Genomic DNA, 20,838 nt, shown 5'->3' on the forward strand with positions numbered 1-20,838 from the left:
CTATCTATCTATCTATCTATCTATCTATCTATCAAATTTAGCTGAGGTCAACCAGCAGCAACAGAAACCAGTGATTTTCATCATGTTCTGTAAAGATAAACATGTCTTTTTTTTTTTTTTTTAAAGATTTTATGATAAGACTTTGATAAAATAAAGTGACTTACACTATAACTTATTATGGAAACATTTCTGATATATTTGCAAAAATTTGTAAAAAATATCCACTCACTAATATCCACTATTGCCATTGTTCAGTACTGTGGTTTTCTTGAACGTACTTTATAGTACTTTATGATTTCAGTACGATCATGTCACGATTTGATAAGTATCATGAGACATAACTCGCAGTACAATATTATTGCAATACAGTACAACTGCCAATACAGACTTATTTTAGACGAATATGCTTGCACTATTTTTTTAAATAATGTAGGCCACTTTTTACTGATAACACAGGACCCACAAATATTCCCCCCATTGCAATATCATACATTATACACATTCAACATTATATATAGTAGTTTAATGTATACTAAGACGATTCAAGTAAACTTGAATTTTTTCCTCACATAGTAGTTTTCACTTTGGGTGACCTATCCACAATACATATTGCTGCATATTTGTATTGCGACATCTTGTGACATGGTATTTAAATGGTTCTGTAAGATACATCAGCAACTCCCATGGTATTATATATATATATATATATTTTTTTACATTATATACATTTAATAATACCATAATTATTGTTTGTAAGCACCAAAGCCCTTTATTGAGCTTTTCCCGGCACACATCAGTAATTGCAGAGTGAATGACCGTCGGTGACCACTAGATGGTGCTGTGTGAAGAGTTTTAGTGACGATGATGATGGTTGTGGGGGAGGTGTGTGTGTGTTCCTTTAAACCTGCAGTGTTCACACATCCTGCCCTTATATATTTGAGCTTGGGAATCTCCTACAGCTTTATGTTTCCTCATTACCCAAGTCCGCTTTACCTACTGCCACAAGGACTCTGGTGATTTCTCTGTGCAACGCAAGACTCCTCATGGCCAAACAAAGATAATAGCTTGCCCGCTCATACTGCATGTGTGTGTGTGTGTGTGTGCTCTATGTGCGATAAAACGACAGGATGTGTACTGCTGTAGGGCTCTCCGAAGGGATGGGGCAGGAATGAGACAGAACAATGCGGGGGGCAGTGAAACCCATCAGCTAGAATAGAATGAGACCTCCACCCTTCTTTCATCCCTCTCTCTCTCTCTCTCTCTCTCTCTCTCTCTCTCTCTCTCTCTCTCTCTCTCTCTCTCTCTCTCTCTCTCTCTCTCTCTCTCTCTCTCTCTCTCTCTCTCTCTCTCTCTCTCTCTCGTCAGCCAGCCTGCACCTCTTCCTTCCTCTCCTGGTCCGTATTTCACACCCCTCCGTCCCAAACAATCAAACGGCTGGCTAGGGCCTCTGCCCTGGGACCGCGTGAGGAAATCCATAACAATGTCATGAGTACAGATGCCAAAAAAGAGAGAATTTATCCTGTTTTATGTGAATGCACTTGACTGCAACGCTTGCATTTATTACGGTGACTGTGGCTCCGCGATGGCAGAAAGACAGATGACTGTTTGACTGCTCAACATGTTTGCTTTGGAAATAAATCCCCCTGTAGAGTATCTGATCAGTGTGATATAATCGAGGTGTGTTGGCTGGTGACAGCAGGTAATGTTTACGGCGCAGGAACTCGCTGGCTCTGTTATTAATGAAGGAGCTCTGTCCCTGCGGTGGGTCTAATTCACCAGTGTATAATCTGTAATGATTATTAGCCTAACCTTTTGCGCACCGTGAAGGTATGCATCTGAATAAAGGCGTCTTAGACACACATGGCGGGGGTGTTGTGTGTGTATCTTTGTGGGGGTTTTAGGGTTGTTCTGAATGCTGGTGAACTACACCTCTGCAGAAAGCATTGTCCCGTCTAGACGGATTTCTGCCTCATTCTCTGCTGGTCTTTTATAGCCCTGGTTTTACAGCCCGACATAAACAGAGCCACAGGCAGCCAGTTTCACACTACTTGTGTGTGCGTCTGAGGGGTTGTGTGTGTATCTGTTTGTGAGGGCTTATTGTATATTTGCTGTATATCTCTTTGTTTTCTTGTAGCTCAGCTGCTAGAGCCTGGCGCTGGCAACTCCAAGGTCATGGGTTTGATTCCCAGCTGGGAACACACATAGTTTAACGTGAATAGAAGACTTGTTGAAAAAGACTGCTTATTTATCAAACAATAAAACAGTTACAGCTTCATCTGAGACTCTGATAATTGCATGTCCCCATCTGTTTATGACCAGTTCTCCTTCTGACAGACAGTTTCAGGGCAGGATGAAGGGATCTGAGCTGCTTCTTGTCTATTTGAGATTATGATTTAGTGATGCGAGGTCATAAGGAAACCCCAGTGTTTCATTTGGCTGTAGTTTGCGGCTTGGGAGTTTTCACTGAGAGATTTGGCCTCTCTGGACAGGCCCTTCCTGCTCTGGGACCTTCTTCAGTTTACTACTTCCTTCTTGTGCAGACAGGCGGACCAATGGGGTGTCAGATCACCGTCAGATCTCTGTATATATTTGTCAGGCTGTTGAATAAGGGTGCTGATGTCTCAGGCTGGGCCGCACACACTCAGACTCGTTCTTAAGGCCTGTTCACATTAAGAAGGATAACTATATTAGTACACACCAGTGGACGATAGCACTCTCTTTAATCTAATGGAGTGTGGAAACCAAAAGTGTAGTGAACATTTGCGTTGGGTTACTCGCTCTAGTTTACTTGCGGGATTACTTGTTTTTTGTGAGTAGTGTCTTAATGCTTAAAGGGTTAGTTCACCCAAAAATGAACATTTTTTCATTAATGGCTCACCCTAATGTCACTCCACACCCGTAAGACCTCCGTTCATCTTTAGACACAGTTTAATATATTTTGGATTAAGTCCGAGTCCTTTCTGTCCTTTGAATGTAAGTGTATGCCCACTTGCTGTCCATGTCCAGAAAGGGAATGAAAACATCATCACAGTAGTCCATATGTGACATCAGTTGGTTAGTCAGACTCTTCTGAAGCGTCGACAAAACATTTTGGTCCAAAAATAACAAAAACTACGACTTTATTCAGCATTGTCTTCTCTTCCGCTTTGTTTTCAATCCTCAAATAAAGATTCAAGCGGTCGTGAATCAGCTTATTGATTCATAATTCGGATCGCCATTGTCACGTGATTTCAGCAGTTTGACACGCGATCCAGTCAATCTTTTCTTGTGTATTCGTGGTTCAAGTTCAACAGAACTCCCAAACTGTCTTTGACTGAAAATTTGTAGGCTACATCCTATTTTCTTTCTTTTAGCCTTTTCACCCCAAACCTCTTCCTTTGTAGATCGCCTTGGCACTCATTACCAATAGGGGTGCCAGCTGTCGCAATATAATTCAGGTGTTGGTCTGGCAGGACCCTTACCTAGCATGAATATGAGTACATTTCTGAAACTCAACGGAGGGTACCTTGACGAGTACGGAGCACGGCACATTATGCGGCAGGTTATTTATGCTGCTAATGTTTGCTGTGGCGTTTTCCATCTTGATATCCAGCAGGACAACCTGCTTGTGAACCCGAGCACGCTGGAGGTCAAATTAATCGACTTCGGCTGTGGGGACCTCATGAAGGATTCTGTGTCCTACTGTGGTATGTATTATGCATTCATTTGCTCACTCAGATGCATCCTGTACAGTCACATGCTTGTGTTATAAACATCAGACAAAATCTCTTTCCTCCAGGCACAAGACTGTACTCCAACTAGAGTAATTTGACACGGGCAGGTACCATGCGAAACCCGCAACAGTGTTTTCACTAGAGGTGCTCCTGGATATTTTCCAACAGCCCACAACATGGATCAGCGACAATGACTGGCCCAAATTTCTTGTGTCACAAAGTTAGATTTTAATCAAAGAACACATGGTTAAAGTGTTCAGTTTAAGGTAATAATCACATTTCTTTTTGTTCACACATCTTTTTGTTTTGTTTTAGTGTTGATATTATAAAGCTTTTTTTCAGGTCACTGTCTTGGAGAGAAGAAGAAAATGTCCAGCCACCCAGTTGTTAAATCTGTTTAGTCAGCTTTATGTCTGGTAGGCTGACATGAGCAGCCTTTCCATCCCTTTGCATAGGCCTTATTACTTGCTTATAAATACAGGGAGTGCAGAATTATTAGGCAAATGAGTATTTTGACCACATCATCCTCGTTATGCATGTTGTCTTACTCCAAGCTGTATAGGCTGGAAAGCCTACTACCAATTAAGCATATTAGGTGATGTGCATCTCTGTAATGAGAAGGGGTGTGGTCTAATGACATCAACACCCTATATCAGGTGTGCATAATTATTAGGCAACTTCCTTTCCTTTGGCAAAATGGGTCAAAAGAAGGACTTGACATAGTGAGATGAAAAATAGTGAGATATATTGCAGAGGGATGCAGCAGTCTTAAAATAGCCAAGCTTCTGAAGCGTGATCATCGAACAATCAAGCGTTTCATTCAAAATAGTCAACAGGGTCGCAAGAAGCGTGTGGAAAAACCAAGGCGCAAAATAACTGCCCGTGAACTGAGAAAAGTCAAGCGTGCAGCTGCCAAGATGCCACTTGCCACCAGTTTGGCCATATTTCAGAGCTGCAACATCACTGGAGTGCCCAAAAGCACAAGGTGTGCAATACTCAGAGACATGGCCAAAGTAAGAAAGGCAGAAAGTCGACCACCACTGAACAAGACACACAAGCTGAAACGTCAAGACTGGGCCAAGAAATATCTCAAGACTGATTTTTCTAAGGTTTTATGGACTGATGAAATGAGAGTGAGTCTTGATGGGCCAGATGGATGGGCCCGTGGCTGGATTGGTAAAGGCCAGAGAGCTCCAGTCCGACTCAGAAGCCAGCAAGGTGGAGTACTGGTTTGGGCTGGTATCATCAAAGATGAGCTTGTGGGGCCTTTTCGGGTTGAGGATGGAGTCAAGCTCAACTCCCAGTCCTACTGCCAGTTTCTGGAAGACACCTTCTTCAAGCAGTGGTACAGGAAGAAGTCTGCATCCTTCAAGAAAAACATGATTTTCATGCAGGACAATGCTCCATCACACGCGTCCAAGTACTCCACAGCGTGGCTGGCAAGAAAGGGTATAAAAGAAGAAAATCTAATGATATGGCCTCCTTGTTCACCTGATCTGAACCCCATTGAGAACCTGTGGTCCATCATCAAATGTGCGATTTACAAGGAGGGAAAACAGTACACCTCTCTGAACAGTGTCTGGGAGGCTGTGGTTGCTGCTGCACGCAATGTTGATGGTGAACAGATCAAAACACTGACAGAATCCATGGATGGCAGGCTTTTGAGTGTCCTTGCAAAGAAAGGTGGCTATATTGGCCACTGATTTGTTTTTGTTTGGTTTTTGAATGTCAGAAATGTATATTTGTGAATGTTGAGATGTTATATTGGTTTCACTGGTAAAAATAAATAATTGAAATAATTGGGTATAAATTTGTTTTTTGTTAAGTTGCCTAATAATTATGCACAGTGATAGTCACCTGCACACACAGATATCCCCCTAAAATAGCTAAAACTAAAAACTAAAAACTAAAACTTCCAAAAATATTCAGCTTTGATATTAATGAGTTTTTTGTGTTCATTGAGAACATGGTTGTTGTTCAATAATAAAATGAATCCTCAAAAATACAACTTGCCTAATAATTCTGCACTCCCTGTATTGTAAATTGTTGTACAAGTTTTATACATCCCCCCATTTATCACTGGTGATATTAGTTGCTTAGCGATGCTTACACTTTGTATATTGAGTTTTAATATATATTCATATATAGAGTATGTTTAAAATATACCATCCCTATAATTTTTGTCAAAAAAGGCTGTTTTCACAGTGGATAAGAGGGTGCCTTCAAGAGAGAGAGAGAGAGAGAGAGAGAGAGAGAGAGAGAGAGAGAGAGAGAGAGAGAGAGAGAGAGAGAGAGAGAGCACATGGCTGCACTATTTTCCTGTCAGTGTTGCCTCAACCATTCCCCATGTGTGCTTCAGCACCAGTGAGAGCAGTTCCCTAAAAGAGCTTACACAGGTAGAGTCTTTTTAAAGATGACATTTCACCTGTGTGTTTCTGGATGCAGTTGTCTGCTGTCCTCATCAACGGCCACGATCACGGTCTCACATGCCTGGGCAAAAGCATGCTGAGAAGGTTCATGGGTGGTTCATGTTTTCGCATGAGAACATAAACCACATCGGCATGTCGGTCGACTCCTCTTTCTATAGCAAGCTTGAGTCGCTTCTGCTGTTGGCCAGCCGCCGCTTGTGTGTAAAAGCACAGCCGCCGGTCTGCTCGACACTCTGGGAGAACAAAAAGATCAGTGAGAACTTTCCACCGGGCAAAACCCGGACGGACCTCTCGCTCCTAGGTTATTATTATGCCTGAGAAGGGGAGGGCTTTTTCTTTGGGGGAACCAACCCCCCCTAGGGCTGCTCCCCCTCTAGAGCATCGCAAGCTCTGCAGCTTCCGGATGGAATTGCTGTTTTTTCTTATTTGGGAACCTAGCATTTAGTTCGGGGCTCCAGCTGAGGATCAGATGTCATTCGCTGCATCGGAGAGAGCGCTGTTGTGCTCTGGAAATGAGTATGATGCTGAGCACACGGTAATGGTGTGTGCTTATGCTGAATCAGATTCAGAGTTAACAGCCATACTCTCCCAGATGTGCATGGAAAACTTGGCAGTATGGAGCTATATTGGTGTCAAAATGTGGATCACCAAAAGTGCCAAAATCTGAATAACAAGGTTTTTACTCTTTCACTATCCTCGACGGTTGCTATTCGCTTGTTAAGTTGGGATGTAAGGAACGCTGTTTCTGGGTCCAAGCCTCACCTCGTTTCACTTGAAAATGCCATCGACGGCCGTTTTATGAGAGCTATTTATTCATATTAAACATCAAATATTTTAATACGTTAAATATTTGAAATACTTACAGTCTACACAACAGTGTCTGTGCTCACAGCGTCACAGACATTAATATCTTAATGATTTATAAAATATGAATCATTGTCTGACCATTTGGAATATTGGTATGGAAATAAAGGTTATGATAATAATATTTTTTTGTAGTATTACACCACATTGTGTGTGTTTATTAGTTCCGTTTGTTGTTTTTCTTGTGGTATGAGAGTGTTTGGACCCGGAAGCACTGCCGTGTGACTTAACAACTGGATGGCCACCTCCGCCCTGCGTGTGAGGAGCCCTCTTAAAGAGATACTCCACCGTTTTTTTCATATTAAACTATGTTATTCCCTTAACTAACACGATTTGATACATACCTTTCTCATCTCAGTGCATGCACTTAATTGCACTGATGCGCGGTGACATTTTGATAGCACTTAGCTTAGCCCACTAAGCCCAGTTCATTCACTATGGTACCAAACAGAGATCAAATTAGAAGCGACCAAACACCTCCACGTTTCCCTATTCAAATAAAGTTACACAAATAGTTGAACGGCCAAGTATAACACAAAATAAAAGGTGGCGCTTATCTTAAAAAGGATAACTATAATGTATGGAGGAATAGCACTTTTGAGAGTACTTCGACTCAGCACAGTAAAAAGTCACACCTGAAAAATTATCTCCCCCTATTGACGAAACTGAGAGAGTGAGCTGGATGTGAGGGAGGATTTTTCAGGTGTGAAATATCTGACTTGATCTCTGTTTGGTACCTAATGAATGAACTGGGCTTAGTGGGCTAAGCTAAGTGCTATCAAAATGCCACCGCGCTTCAGAGCGATTAAGTGCACGCACTGAGACTAGAGAGGGATGCATCAACTCGTTTTAGTTAAGGGAATAACATGGTTTAAAGTGAAAAAAAAACGGTGGAGTAACCCTTTAATGCACGAGGGTAGTTCTGAGCCAGGACTTGTGCTACGCATGTTAACCTACAGTGATCCAAGTGACGGCACAGGACCTCGGCCAGGTGATGTCTAGCTCGGTGGTCCAGAAACGCCTTCTGGCTAGGCTTGCCTTGCAGAGGTGCGAGTAGTCGTCAAAGTACGCTTCCATCTCACAAGGTGGCCTTTTCGGCAACACTGTTGAGAACTGGGCCCAGCAGTTCCCCGCAGTCAGTAGCAGAGGTAATCAAGCGCTTAGCCTGACGTACCGTCAGAGTCCATCATGGGCCGCCCCTCTGCTCGTCGCCCCCAGCGGAAAAAAAATAACTCTGGCACAGCCTGCTGTACTGTGTCCACTGCAGGAAGATGACACCACCCATGTCCTGCTTTTTAAGCGGTCGGTGAAACATCACTCCTGAGATGGCAACCCAGAGATGGGCGGGGCTGCTATTCTGATTATCTTTATAATTTTTGATCTCGGCCACCCGTGGAACCAGGTAAGTGTTGCACAGCACACTCAGACCTTGCCTCCAATAGCGAGCCTGGTCCCTGCATTCCACCTCACTGTCCCACTGATCTGGTACTCCTGTGGTCCTGCTTGCATGGTCTCTGCAAGTCTGGCTAGCGCTCCCCAGTCCGTCTTGCGGGCTCATTTGGACCATGAGCCTCAACTGTGTGATTCAGTTCACCCGCCATCCCTGCAAATTCAGGGGCATCCAGTTCACTTGGTGAATTGGAGCCTTCACAAGCTACCGTTCAAAATGCTCATACAAAAAACGCATTTTTGACTGCAGCCTGCCCTGAGATTGGAGCCACTTTGCAATTTGCATCCGAGGGACAAGCATATCAGTACAAAGTCCTGCCCTTTCTGGCTGTCCCTGTCTACCCTTGTCAAGAGGACCCTTGTTCTCATGAGAGAACACGGCGTTCACATTCTCAACTATCTTAATGACTAGCTCATACTAGCACAGTCCAGGGATCAGTTATGGGAAGACTGGGACCTGGTGCTCAGCCACTTCAGCCAATTGGGTCTTCGGGTCAATTAGGAAAAGAGCAAACTCTCCTCTTTGCAGAGGATCTCTTTTCTCTGTTTGGAGTTGGATTCAGTCGATCAGGCAGCACTCCTCACAGAGGCACGTTCTCAGTTGGTGCTGAACTGCTTGAATACATTCACAGGCAGGACGGCGGCTTGGGGCATATTAGACTGGGTAAACCCAGCCTGATCTGCCGGTGATTTGATTTCGCCCGGGAACTCAGTCTGGAAACTGTACATTCATTTCTACTGCTTCTGTTACAATTTTGTGGGAATCAGTCACAGACTGGCATATCCACCTTGTGCGCTATTGACAGGTTTAAAACGATGACAGATGGAGAAGCAAGGTGTCGTTGCCCGTTGATCATGCCTCTTGTGGTCTGATTGGTTGAAGGATTATCCAATTGCATACTCTTGTGCAGTAGAAAATACAGAGCAGACTCCCCAGACCAATGATCAATCTTAAATTGAGCTTGGTCTGGTAAAATAGCCAGACAAGGGGCATATGACAGCCGCAGCGACAGTAACCGCTCGGCTTGCTTCATAAGAGACCGCTTAATTTTCCTCTGGGCTCTGTTACAGTAAATGGGTTGTGTTCACAGTATAATACGCAGTAAAAAAAAAGTTGTTGAGGTCTGGAGACGTTTCAAACAGCTATTTCAGTGGTTTTCTAGAGATAAATAGCAGTCAGCAGCACAATGTGACAGCATGAGAACAGGAAGCCAGACGTGATGATGAAGGGTGCTCACACTTTTACAGGTGGAGAAAGAGTGGCAGAGAGAAAAAGAGAGACAGAGGTGAAGTTCTGGAGGAAACAGCTGTTGGTCGGATGGCTCAGGAAATACAGTGACATAGAAGAAATCGTGCTGTTTAAACCACTACCCCCTCTTTGCTCCTGATATCTATAAGGAGATCTGTGTGCATGATGAAATTTCCACCTAACGCCATACCCAATAATAATTACTTTATTCGGATCATTAATTGAACATGTCTGTCATCCAGTTGTGTTTGAGTCATGTGAGCCATCTATGACCGTCCATCCTGTTGCAGTTCATCATGTGCTGTGTGTGTGGTCCAGTCATGACCTGTGTGCAGTTTCAAGTGTTTGGGTGTTCTGTGCCTCTATCTGTCCATCTGTGTGTATTTGTTGCCTGATCCAGTTCCTGAATTCACAGGCGTGAAGAGTAAAGTGGGTTGTGTCCAATTTCTCTGCTAGAGCAAATTCTAAAGCTAGCGCGAGAGGTCAGATCAATCAACAAACACTCACTCGCATATATGTTTCACGCCTTCGCTGCAGGGCCACCAGCAGTCAGATATATAATGTGTTAGACTCTGGTGTTTGATTTGTCCAATATCCATTTAATAACATAGAAAATGTGTCTGTGTTAAGAATGGTGTACTAGCACACTGTTTACTGTGCAAAATACACTGCCAGAAAATGTCATATATATACGTATATACACTCACCAAAAGGATTATTAGGAACACCACTAATACTGTGTTTGATCCCCTTTCGTCTTCATGTGGCTTTAATTCAACAAGGTGCTGAAAGCATTCTTTAGAAATGTTGGCCCATATTGATAGGAGAGCTTCTTGCAGTTGATGGATATTTGTGGGATACACATCGTGGGCACGAAGCTCCCATTCAACCACATGCCAAAGATGCTCTATTGGGTTGAGATCTGGTGACTGTGGGGGCCATTTTAGTACAGTCAACTCATTGTCATGTTCAAGAAACCAATTTGAAATGATTCGAGCCGTGGCATTTAAACAATGCCCAATTGGCACTAAGGGGCCTAAAGTGTGACAAGAAAACATCCCCCACACCATTGCACCACCACCACCAGCCTGCACAGTGGTAACAAGGCATGATTGATCCATTTTCTCATTCTGTTTGTGCCAAATTCTGACTCTACCATCTGAATGTCTCAACAGAAATCGAGAGTCCTCAGACCAGGCAACATTTTTCCAGTCTTCCAGTCACTGTCCAGTTTTGGTGAGCTCGTGCAAATTGTAGCCTCTTTTTCCTATTTGTAGTGGAGATGAGTGGTACCCGGTGGGGTCTTCTGCTGTTGTAGCCCATCCGCCTCAAGGTTGTGTGTGTTGTGGCTTCACAAATGCTTTGCTGCATACCTCGGTTGTAACGAGTGGTTATTTCAGTCAAAGTTGCTCTTCTATCAGCTTGAATCAGTCGGCCCATTCTCCTCTGACCTTTCGCATCAAAAAGGCATTTTCGCCTACAGGACTGCCGCATACTGGATGTTTTTCCCTTTTCACACCATTCTTTGTAAACCCTAGAAATGGTTGTGCATGAAAATCCCAGTTACTGAGCAGATTGTGAAATACTCAGACTGGCCCGTCTGGCACCAACAACCTTTCCCATTCTGACATTCAGTTTGGAGTTCAGGAGGTTGTCTTGACCAGGACCACAGCCCTAAATGCATTGAAGCAATTGCCATGTGATTGGTTGATTATATAGATTGGGGGGGTCGGGGAGACTTGGATTCCCATCCTAAACATAGACAACGTTTCAAAAAATAAGTTGGACGCTTGATGGAGTTTTTCTGTGTCAAAAATACTCCTTCCAGTTTCTCACAAGTTTCGTAAAGTTTTTTTCAGAGTATGGGTCTGTGTGACGTAGATGGGGCGGAATGTCCTTGTATGGGCCGTACGGGCTCTTCTCCCGGAAGGGTGAGAGCGACCTGAGCAAGAGAGCAAACGGACACCCATAAATGGCAATCAACAATGTCACCAAAGAAGTGTGTTTTTGATGGAACGGTCCCAACAATAAAGGTTTACGGTCCTGCTTTGGAAGCAGGCGGTGAGTAAAAGTGCTTCAAATGTCTGTGTTGTTGGCTATTGTCGCGTAAGTAAACATGAGTAAACAACACGATCGTGTAGTTAATTTATCAGTGGAGCATGCGATCTACGGTGTGTGTTTAAATACATTTGTTTAGCTGACCACTATAGGTGTCAGTTTGTTTATTGTAAAACCACCCAAACATAAACCTAGTTCACATTAGGCTATTTTTCACACAAAGCGTGCTTCTTCATTCAAATGCACTTCTCCATTGTTTTTCTATGTATAACGTTACACTAGTCTGACGTGGAAAACCGTTTTGCTTGCTACTGCTAAAGTTTATTTGCATAAAATAGTCCATAAACCAAATCATGTCCTCATAAACTGCGAGTAAACACACATAAATGTTGATAGGCCACTAAATACAGCACATACCACCGAGACGGACGTCCTGCTGCTGCTGTTTCTCCTGTTCAATTTATTTCAGCCTCCGGATCTGATTCTGGATCATATCTGTATTAGTTGAATCTGATTGATAGCCATGGTTTATTAGGGTAATGTTTTCTACTCCACACTTGAGGATGTCAGCTTTCAGACGCTCTCATGCAACAGCTGCGCGCGCTTGTGATACACCTCGTGATTCTTTAGCTCCGCCCACACGACACGCCTCGTGATTCTTTAGCCCCGCCACACGACATGCCTCGTGATTCTTTAGCCCCGCCACACGACACGCCTTGTGATTCTTTAGCTCCGCCCACACGACACGCCTCGTGATTCTTTAGCTCCGCCCACACGACACGCCTCGTGATTCTTTAGCCCCGCCACACGACACGCCTCGTGATTCTTTAGGTCCGCCCACACGACACGCCTCGTGATTCTTTAGCTCCGCCCACACGACACGCCTCGTGATTCTTTAGCCCTGCCACACGACACGCCTCGTGATTCTTTAGCCCCGCCACACAACAAGCCTCGTGATTCTTTAGCTCCGCCCACACGACACGCCTCGTGATTCTTTAGCTCCGCCCACACAACACGCCTCGTGATTCTTTAGCCCCGCCACACGACACGCCTCGTGATTCTTTAGCCCCGCCACACGACACGCCTCGTGATTCTTTAGCCCCGCCACACGACACGCCTCGTGATTCTTTAGCTCCGCCCTCACGACACGCCTCGTGATTCTTTAGCCCCGCCACACGACACGCCTCGTGATTCTTTAGCCCCGCCACACGACACGGCTCGTGATTCTTTAGCCCCGCCACACAACATGCCTCGTGATTCTTTAGCCCCGCCACACGACACGCCTCGTGATTCTTTAGCTCCGCCCTCACGACACGCCTCGTGATTCTTTAGCCCCGTCACACGACACGCCTCGTGATTCTTTAGCTCCGCCCACACAACACGCCTCGTGATTCTTTAGCCCCGCCACACGACACGCCTCGTGATTCTTTAGCTCCGCCCACACGACACGCCTCGTGATTCTTTAGCTCCGCCCACACGACATGCCTCGTGATTCTTTAGCCCCGCCACACGACACGCCTTGTGATTCTTTAGCTCCGCCCACACGACACGCCTCGTGATTCTTTAGGTCCGCCCACACGACACGCCTCGTGATTCTTTAGCTCCGCCCACACGACACGCCTCGTGATTCTTTAGCCCTGCCACACGACACGCCTCGTGATTCTTTAGCCCCGCCACACAACAAGCCTCGTGATTCTTTAGCTCCGCCCACACGACACGCCTCGTGATTCTTTAGCTCCGCCCACACAACACGCCTCGTGATTCTTTAGCCCCGCCACACGACACGCCTCGTGATTCTTTAGCCCCGCCACACGACACGCCTCGTGATTCTTTAGCCCCGCCACACGACACGCCTCGTGATTCTTTAGCTCCGCCCTCACGACACGCCTCGTGATTCTTTAGCCCCGCCACACGACACGCCTCGTGATTCTTTAGCCCCGCCACACGACACGGCTCGTGATTCTTTAGCCCCGCCACACAACATGCCTCGTGATTCTTTAGCCCCGCCACACGACACGCCTCGTGATTCTTTAGCTCCGCCCTCACGACACGCCTCGTGATTCTTTAGCCCCGTCACACGACACGCCTCGTGATTCTTTAGCTCCGCCCACACAACACGCCTCGTGATTCTTTAGCCCCGCCACACGACACGCCTCGTGATTCTTTAGCTCCGCCCACACGACACGCCTCGTGATTCTTTAGCTCCGCCCACACGACACGCCTCGTGATTCTTTAGCCCCGCCACACGACACGCCTCGTGATTCTTTAGCCCCGCCACACGACACGCCTCGTGATTCTTTAGCTCCGCCCTCACGACACGCCTCGTGATTCTTTAGCTCCGCCCTCACGACACGCCTCGTGATTCTTTAGCTCCGCCCACACGACACGCCTCGTGATTCTTTAGCCCCGCCACACGACACGCCTCGTGATTCTTTAGCCCCGCCACACGACACGCCTCGTGATTCTTTAGCCCCGCCACACGACACGCCTCGTGATTCTTTAGCCCCGCCACACAACACGCCTCGTGATTCTTTAGCCCCGCCACACGACACGCCTCGTGATTCTTTAGCTCCGCCCACAAGATACGCCTCCATCCGCTCGTTTTTTTCGGAAAGACTCGGTACAGCCTATCTTTCTTTTATACATATAATAAAACTAAAGACTTTTCGGAGATATGAAGGATGCAATACTACTCTAGTTTTTCAATGTGAAGACTTGCACATTCACAAGAAATAGCTTACTTCCATGCTTTACAAGTCTATAGGTCATCTGATACTGTACAGAAATAACATGATGGTTGATTCTGTGGTCAAGTAAATAACTACAAAAACAACCCACTTTAATTTCGGCATTTACCGTCCCTTTTGAATGTCACGGCAAAGCATGCTGGGAGATAGAAATCTCAGCACAGTTTTAGATAAATGTAAGTTTGTCTAAATGGAAAGAAAAAAGTTCATAAAACTCAAAACAATGAAACAGTTCAAATTAAAGTCAGATTAAATACTCATAAAAGATCATTTGTTTGAACCAATTTGTTTTATTTGAGTTGGCTCTACTGAAACCAGTTCATTATTTTGAGCGTTAGTGTTTACAGTGCAGCTGTATTTATTGTTTTATTATTGCATTTTTTGTTAGGTTTAGTAACTTGCTATTTCGTGGCATCTGGAGTTCATTTTCTGCTCAAAATGACACATTCAATCTCAGAAATGGTCCGACGGATGTTGCTATTAAGTGTTTTTGTGTATTGTGTACCTAGCATTGAGGTCTCTGTTTGAGCAAGTACATTACTTCTATTTTATAGATATGTAGTCTACACAATATTCACTGTTTTATTTACTTATATTATAAGCAAAGCATAAACTTTAAAAGCATGGCTTAATTCAGCAAATAAAATGTGCTTGAAACAGATTATTACAAGGTAAACTTCAACTTAGTCAAAATTATTTGAACTTTATGGACAATTTTTGTTGGTTAAGTACACTGTAAAAGATTATTTAGAAAAAAAGTTACCTGGTTGCCTTAAAATTTTGAGTTCATTGAAATTAAATTTTTTAGTTAATACAATGAACATTTTTTGAGATTCGACAACCTTTATTAAAAGATTATTAAAAGATTTTGTAAGCATATTGGGTAATTATCTGTGTGTATATTGATGACACAGTGAAGCATGCCAAATTGTGTTATTTTCATGATTTATCACATTTTTTATGTGGTTCAGATACAAAAATATTTTGAGTTTCTAGTTATTAAACTCATTTCCTTCATTGTATCAACTCAAATTTTTAATTTCAATAAACTCAAAATTTTAAGGCAACCAGGATACTTACTTTTTAAAGTTAAACCAACAAAAACCACCACAATTTTTTTAAAGTGTATATTTTACTTATTTGATATGATTTTATAGATTTATCTGTGTGCAAAAACTTACAAAAGTAAAAATGAGTAAATGTTACTGCCCAGTGGCATTAGAAGGAGGAGAGAAGTGTCCTTACATTTCTCCGGCGTGTTGAGCAGGTGTTGAAACGCAGTGTGCAGGTGGATACATTCAAGTATAGTGTGCCAACAAATCAGACCGTTTGCCTCCTTAAAAAACGATTTCCCACTGAATGTGTATTTAAGCAAAACCACGGACTTAAAACCATTACGGTTTTGCAGTTTGTGTCCTTAAAGAAACAGTTCATCCTAAATCTGTCATCATTTACTCACCCTCACGTCGTTCCAAACTCATACATCAAACTCTTTGTGAAATACAAAAGAGACCGAAGGCTTCAGTCACTATTCACTTACTCTGTGTTTTTGTGACATATGAGGACACAAATGTGTATAATGACATGGGTATGACACAGGTATTACAAGAAGAGGGTGAGATATGAGGACATTGGCCATATCCCCACATTTTAAAATGCTTATAAATCACACAGAATGAGGTTTTTTTTAGAAAGTAAAAATGCAGAATATTTCCTGTAATGGGTAGGTTTAGTGGCAGGGGCTGTGTGTGTGTGTGTGTGTGTGTGTGTGTGTGTGTGTGTGTGTGTGAACAGGAAGCCAGACGTGATGATGAAGGGTGCTCACACTTTTACAGGTGGAGAAAGAGTGGCAGAGAGAAAAAGAGAGACAGAGGTGAAGTTCTGGAGGAAACAGCTGTTGGTCGGATGGCTCAGGAAATACAGTGACATAGAAGAAATCGTGCTGTTTAAACCACTACCCCCTCTTTGCTCCTGATATCTATAAGGAGATCTGTGTGCATGATGAAATTTCCACCTAACGCCATACCCAATAATAATTACTTTATTCGGATCATTAATTGAACATGTCTGTCATCCAGTTGTGTTTGAGTCATGTGAGCCATCTATGACCGTCCATCCTGTTGCAGTTCATCATGTGCTGTGTGTGTGGTCCAGTCATGACCTGTGTGCAGTTTCAAGTGTTTGGGTGTTCTGTGCCTCTATCTGTCCATCTGTGTGTATTTGTTGCCTGATCCAGTTCCTGAATTCACAGGCGTGAAGAGTAAAGTGGGTTGTGTCCAATTTCTCTGCTAGAGCAAATTCTAAAGCTAGCGCGAGAGGTCAGATCAATCAACAAACACTCACTCGCATATATGTTTCACGCCTTCGCTGCAGGGCCACCAGCAGTCAGATATATAATGTGTTAGACTCTGGTGTTTGATTTGTCCAATATCCATTTAATAACATAGAAAATGTGTCTGTGTTAAGAATGGTGTACTAGCACACTGTTTACTGTGCAAAATACACTGCCAGAAAATGTCATATATATACGTATATACACTCACCAAAAGGATTATTAGGAACACCACTAATACTGTGTTTGATCCCCTTTCGTCTTCATGTGGCTTTAATTCAACAAGGTGCTGAAAGCATTCTTTAGAAATGTTGGCCCATATTGATAGGAGAGCTTCTTGCAGTTGATGGATATTTGTGGGATACACATCGTGGGCACGAAGCTCCCATTCAACCACATGCCAAAGATGCTCTATTGGGTTGAGATCTGGTGACTGTGGGGGCCATTTTAGTACAGTCAACTCATTGTCATGTTCAAGAAACCAATTTGAAATGATTCGAGCCGTGGCATTTAAACAATGCCCAATTGGCACTAAGGGGCCTAAAGTGTGACAAGAAAACATCCCCCACACCATTGCACCACCACCACCAGCCTGCACAGTGGTAACAAGGCATGATTGATCCATTTTCTCATTCTGTTTGTGCCAAATTCTGACTCTACCATCTGAATGTCTCAACAGAAATCGAGAGTCCTCAGACCAGGCAACATTTTTCCAGTCTTCCAGTCACTGTCCAGTTTTGGTGAGCTCGTGCAAATTGTAGCCTCTTTTTCCTATTTGTAGTGGAGATGAGTGGTACCCGGTGGGGTCTTCTGCTGTTGTAGCCCATCCGCCTCAAGGTTGTGTGTGTTGTGGCTTCACAAATGCTTTGCTGCATACCTCGGTTGTAACGAGTGGTTATTTCAGTCAAAGTTGCTCTTCTATCAGCTTGAATCAGTCGGCCCATTCTCCTCTGACCTTTCGCATCAAAAAGGCATTTTCGCCTACAGGACTGCCGCATACTGGATGTTTTTCCCTTTTCACACCATTCTTTGTAAACCCTAGAAATGGTTGTGCATGAAAATCCCAGTTACTGAGCAGATTGTGAAATACTCAGACTGGCCCGTCTGGCACCAACAACCTTTCCCATTCTGACATTCAGTTTGGAGTTCAGGAGGTTGTCTTGACCAGGACCACAGCCCTAAATGCATTGAAGCAATTGCCATGTGATTGGTTGATTATATAGATTGGGGGGGTCGGGGAGACTTGGATTCCCATCCTAAACATAGACAACGTTTCAAAAAATAAGTTGGACGCTTGATGGAGTTTTTCTGTGTCAAAAATACTCCTTCCAGTTTCTCACAAGTTTCGTAAAGTTTTTTTCAGAGTATGGGTCTGTGTGACGTAGATGGGGCGGAATGTCCTTGTATGGGCCGTACGGGCTCTTCTCCCGGAAGGGTGAGAGCGACCTGAGCAAGAGAGCAAACGGACACCCATAAATGGCAATCAACAATGTCACCAAAGAAGTGTGTTTTTGATGGAACGGTCCCAACAATAAAGGTTTACGGTCCTGCTTTGGAAGCAGGCGGTGAGTAAAAGTGCTTCAAATGTCTGTGTTGTTGGCTATTGTCGCGTAAGTAAACATGAGTAAACAACACGATCGTGTAGTTAATTTATCAGTGGAGCATGCGATCTACGGTGTGTGTTTAAATACATTTGTTTAGCTGACCACTATAGGTGTCAGTTTGTTTATTGTAAAACCACCCAAACATAAACCTAGTTCACATTAGGCTATTTTTCACACAAAGCGTGCTTCTTCATTCAAATGCACTTCTCCATTGTTTTTCTATGTATAACGTTACACTAGTCTGACGTGGAAAACCGTTTTGCTTGCTACTGCTAAAGTTTATTTGCATAAAATAGTCCATAAACCAAATCATGTCCTCATAAACTGCGAGTAAACACACATAAATGTTGATAGGCCACTAAATACAGCACATACCACCGAGACGGACGTCCTGCTGCTGCTGTTTCTCCTGTTCAATTTATTTCAGCCTCCGGATCTGATTCTGGATCATATCTGTATTAGTTGAATCTGATTGATAGCCATGGTTTATTAGGGTAATGTTTTCTACTCCACACTTGAGGATGTCAGCTTTCAGACGCTCTCATGCAACAGCTGCGCGCGCTTGTGATACACCTCGTGATTCTTTAGCTCCGCCCACACGACACGCCTCGTGATTCTTTAGCCCCGCCACACGACATGCCTCGTGATTCTTTAGCCCCGCCACACGACACGCCTTGTGATTCTTTAGCTCCGCCCACACGACACGCCTCGTGATTCTTTAGCTCCGCCCACACGACACGCCTCGTGATTCTTTAGCCCCGCCACACGACACGCCTCGTGATTCTTTAGGTCCGCCCACACGACACGCCTCGTGATTCTTTAGCTCCGCCCACACGACACGCCTCGTGATTCTTTAGCCCTGCCACACGACACGCCTCGTGATTCTTTAGCCCCGCCACACAACAAGCCTCGTGATTCTTTAGCTCCGCCCACACGACACGCCTCGTGATTCTTTAGCTCCGCCCACACAACACGCCTCGTGATTCTTTAGCCCCGCCACACGACACGCCTCGTGATTCTTTAGCCCCGCCACACGACACGCCTCGTGATTCTTTAGCCCCGCCACACGACACGCCTCGTGATTCTTTAGCTCCGCCCTCACGACACGCCTCGTGATTCTTTAGCCCCGCCACACGACACGCCTCGTGATTCTTTAGCCCCGCCACACGACACGGCTCGTGATTCTTTAGCCCCGCCACACAACATGCCTCGTGATTCTTTAGCCCCGCCACACGACACGCCTCGTGATTCTTTAGCTCCGCCCTCACGACACGCCTCGTGATTCTTTAGCCCCGTCACACGACACGCCTCGTGATTCTTTAGCTCCGCCCACACAACACGCCTCGTGATTCTTTAGCCCCGCCACACGACACGCCTCGTGATTCTTTAGCTCCGCCCACACGACACGCCTCGTGATTCTTTAGCTCCGCCCACACGACATGCCTCGTGATTCTTTAGCCCCGCCACACGACACGCCTTGTGATTCTTTAGCTCCGCCCACACGACACGCCTCGTGATTCTTTAGGTCCGCCCACACGACACGCCTCGTGATTCTTTAGCTCCGCCCACACGACACGCCTCGTGATTCTTTAGCCCTGCCACACGACACGCCTCGTGATTCTTTAGCCCCGCCACACAACAAGCCTCGTGATTCTTTAGCTCCGCCCACACGACACGCCTCGTGATTCTTTAGCTCCGCCCACACAACACGCCTCGTGATTCTTTAGCCCCGCCACACGACACGCCTCGTGATTCTTTAGCCCCGCCACACGACACGCCTCGTGATTCTTTAGCCCCGCCACACGACACGCCTCGTGATTCTTTAGCTCCGCCCTCACGACACGCCTCGTGATTCTTTAGCCCCGCCACACGACACGCCTCGTGATTCTTTAGCCCCGCCACACGACACGGCTCGTGATTCTTTAGCCCCGCCACACAACATGCCTCGTGATTCTTTAGCCCCGCCACACGACACGCCTCGTGATTCTTTAGCTCCGCCCTCACGACACGCCTCGTGATTCTTTAGCCCCGTCACACGACACGCCTCGTGATTCTTTAGCTCCGCCCACACAACACGCCTCGTGATTCTTTAGCCCCGCCACACGACACGCCTCGTGATTCTTTAGCTCCGCCCACACGACACGCCTCGTGATTCTTTAGCTCCGCCCACACGACACGCCTCGTGATTCTTTAGCCCCGCCACACGACACGCCTCGTGATTCTTTAGCCCCGCCACACGACACGCCTCGTGATTCTTTAGCTCCGCCCTCACGACACGCCTCGTGATTCTTTAGCTCCGCCCTCACGACACGCCTCGTGATTCTTTAGCTCCGCCCACACGACACGCCTCGTGATTCTTTAGCCCCGCCACACGACACGCCTCGTGATTCTTT

Source organism: Pseudorasbora parva, chromosome 5, assembly GCF_024679245.1.
Source record: "Pseudorasbora parva isolate DD20220531a chromosome 5, ASM2467924v1, whole genome shotgun sequence".
Taxonomy (NCBI): domain Eukaryota; kingdom Metazoa; phylum Chordata; class Actinopteri; order Cypriniformes; family Gobionidae; genus Pseudorasbora; species Pseudorasbora parva.